Below are 3,272 nucleotides of genomic sequence, written 5' to 3'. Positions count from 1 at the left end.
TTTACTGGGATTCAGGTTTAACCATCACATCTCCAGCTCTGGATGCAGAACAAACTTTTGCTGCTGCTAACCCAAACTTTTGGGCACATATTGAAACATTTTTTTTCTCACTTTTGGTCAGATTTCATATATGACAGTGAAAGTCTGCAGGACAGTCTTGAGGAGGTCCAAGGAGGAACTTTTATCCCAACAATAAGCTCAGTTCACATTTTTCCCAAAGAAAGAATGGCATTCAGAAATTCCAGAACACTAATTGCAGTGGATGACACATCAACAGACTGTGTGGGAGGGCAAGTCCCCTCCCTCAGCATACCAGAGGTGTATTCTTAGTCACAAGAAGGAAGAGACATATGGGTTTTCCTACTCTGCTAAACCTGTGTGTGGAGAGGTGGTAATGCCTCGTGCTCTGTGTTGTGTGCTCATGTCCAGGGAGGACAGTGCAGCTGCTCAGGGCAGCACACACTCATTTATGCTTTTTCTTAGTGCTGTAATCAAGTGGCAGTAATATCCTACTTCCTAACACTGTGCATACCCAGGATTTTATTCAGTATGAACTATGAAAACAATGAAAAGTGTTGGGTTATTCACCTTGTTTATGCCAAATTGTAATCCTTACAGAGCTCTGAGGGCCAGGAGTGTTTGCCTTGTACCCATAACCTTTGCAACATCATTTTAAAGATGCATGTTGAGTTGAAGGATGCCAATTAACCATTTATGACTGAAGGTGTTGCAGCTGCCTCGTTAATCGAAATAGAGAGGTAGGCAGTGATTAAAAAATGGGCTTCCTTTGTATTTTGGAATAACCTCTCTTAAGTGCAAACACTTTTCCATCTGGTCGCAGTTCTCATCCCTGGGCAATGAAAGAAACTTCAGAAGGTGGCTTTGGGTACTGTTTCACAAGTACCTTGAATTTTTTTGCTTGATAATGTATGGGATACTTAAAAAAAACTTCTTAAGTTTGTATTTAGTCCTAAGTACTGTGTGATGGAATGGGAGTACAAAAGCAGTTCTTCTGCATGCCCTGTGCAGTGAAAAAAAAATGCTGGGTGATAACTGGATGAGATTTTCTTGTTAACTGTTTCCCACAGATGAATTTGGACTGAAGGAGGCCCAGGTTTCATTGCCAGGGGGGTTTTGGCAGACAGCCCTGCTCTGGGGTGCAGTGGCACCCGATCACCTCAGTGTCTTGATCAGGCAAATTTCCCCAGAGTTTGCTTGGTAAGGATGCATGGGAACAGCCTTAAATCACAGAACTGACAGCAAATTCAAGTGTCTCACTGAGTCTAAAACTGTTTCCTAGAAGCTGTTTACTACAGCTTTAATTTTTATTTTTTTCTTAATATACTTTTTTTACAGCAGCCTTTTACCTAGTCTTTAGGACACAGCAGGCATCTTCTGCCTGCAACCTTCTGCTTCTGACCAGCAGAGATGCTGCTGAGGTTAGAGGTGTCCTGCAAGGAGTTTAGGAAACTAAAATCTTTGTTCTGGTGATGACATCAGAGTGACTGAAAGGACATTTAGTCATGTATGAAGTACTTGGGTGCTGAGATAGCTACAGGTGTCAATGTACAATAGCAATTTTTAAAGATTGGGTAGGAACTTGAGGTTATAGCTCACTGTGTTTTCTTTTGTGCCCGTACAACAAATGGGTACTGTGTATTTAAAAGGTTCATTTTTCAGCGAGAATTAAAAGTTAAAGATGCTGCAGTTAATTTAAGGAACCTCAACTAGATAATATTGTTATTAATTTTATTAATTTGACATTTGCCTCAAGTCTTGAATTTTTGATGTGTGCTTCTGAAACTTGTTCTTTAATACTGTGCTCCAAAGTTGAAATACTACTCAATTTTTCAAGTTTTAGTCTCTTTTTTGGAAGGCAAAAAGCAGAAATATGAGAGAAGTGGTCTTGCTGCTGGTCTGTATCACTGTGGGATATGCATAGATTTTTTTTTTTCATTATTGTGTTTGCCAAGGTCATTCCCATCCTTTTTTATCCTGAATAAAGTTTTGGAAAGCTGAGTTTCATGACAACTGGTTTATATTTTGATTATTCTTAACTGGGAGTTTCCCTTGAAACCAAAATCAGTGGGTAAACATAACATGTCTTTGAAGGGCTATAAGATCCAAGATATCCGATCCCCAATGCCTTCAGGATTTGTTCATTGAAGCTTTTCAGGGTTAATTTAGCAAACCTAAGGTTTTGGCGATTTCATGATCAAAACAATAAATCTGTGAAACTTATCTGCAGCTGGCTAAAAGTGGTCCCTGTTGATGACTAATTAAAACAGCTCATTAAAAAGGAGGAAGATAATAAAGTAATTCATGTCTTTCTGACACTAAAAATGCAGTACCAGGGTTCTGTTATCCCAAGGGTTTGGGGGATACTTGGCAATTATGGTGGCCCAGGTTGGACTAAGCTTTTAACACTCCCTGGATTCATGGGATCATGCCTTACAGCGTGCACTGCACAGGTGTTTTCAGGGAAATCCTTTGGATTTGGATTTGGGAGATTACCAAATCCATGTGAGTTCAAAGCAAAAACCTCTGGGAGTTGAAGGCAACAGGATGTTTCTTGGGCATTTTGAAGTATTTGGTGTGTCATAAATGCGAGGTTTGAATTAATGCAGATTTTCCAGGATTGTGTGTCCAGAATTGCTGGTTTAAGAATGGCAAGGTCTGCATTTGGATTTCTGGGCACTGAGTGCTCCTTATGCCAGCTTTAGGTCTGGATTGGTGGGAATTGTTGGAAGAAAGAGAAGGGAATTGAAATGCACAGATCTGTTCCTGGAGAAATGATCAGGATGGGAGAAACAAGGGTGTAGAACTGCTTGGAGCTCCTGGAGCTTGGATGGAAAGGATCCAAAATTGGAAGCAAAAGCTGTAGGACAAAGTCTGAAAGGGGGCGGAAGAAAAAGGGAAAGAATCCCTGCTCCAGGAATCCAGCAGGGGCCAGGAGAGGATCATTTTACATCCACCAGCTCTTAGTGAAATCCTGATAATGGTCAAAGGAAATTATTTGTTTGCTGTTAGGTTTGGAAGGAAAGGTGTGATTCCAGAGGGGAATATTCACCTGTTAAAATTCTGTTCGATAAAGGAAAAGAGGGAGGAAGCAGCTGGGGAATGGACAGGTGGATTTTTGGTAGATAGAGGGATAGACATGGGAAAGGGCTCTTAGGTAAAATACCTATCATGGGTACCATCAGGAAAAGCCCCAGCATCTCTTCTTTCCAAGCTCTGACATTCCAGAGGGGTAACCAGTGGTTAGCATATCC

General features: G+C 40.9%; 1 protein-coding gene across 3 annotated transcripts in view; it reads left to right on the top strand.

Moving 5' to 3' along the window:
- LOC111929680 (NADH-cytochrome b5 reductase 3-like) overlaps positions 1–2,019 on the top strand; it is a 16,103-nt gene extending 14,084 nt beyond the window's left edge. The window contains exon 9 of one of the 3 annotated variants that reach the window (XM_086885102.1): positions 221–2,019. The gene's annotated coding sequence lies outside the window, so the exon portion shown is untranslated. The remainder of the gene's footprint in view (positions 1–220) is intronic. The other 2 variants (XM_086885101.1, XM_086885104.1) reach the window with 2 other exon arrangements.
- The last annotated feature ends 1,253 nt before the right edge of the window (positions 2,020–3,272 follow it).

Source organism: Cyanistes caeruleus, chromosome 4 (assembly GCF_971803275.1).
Source record: "Cyanistes caeruleus chromosome 4, bCyaCae1.hap1.1, whole genome shotgun sequence".
NCBI lineage: Eukaryota > Metazoa > Chordata > Aves > Passeriformes > Paridae > Cyanistes > Cyanistes caeruleus.
Note: the sequence above shows the minus strand (reverse complement) of the source record. Positions and strands in the feature narration are given on the sequence as shown.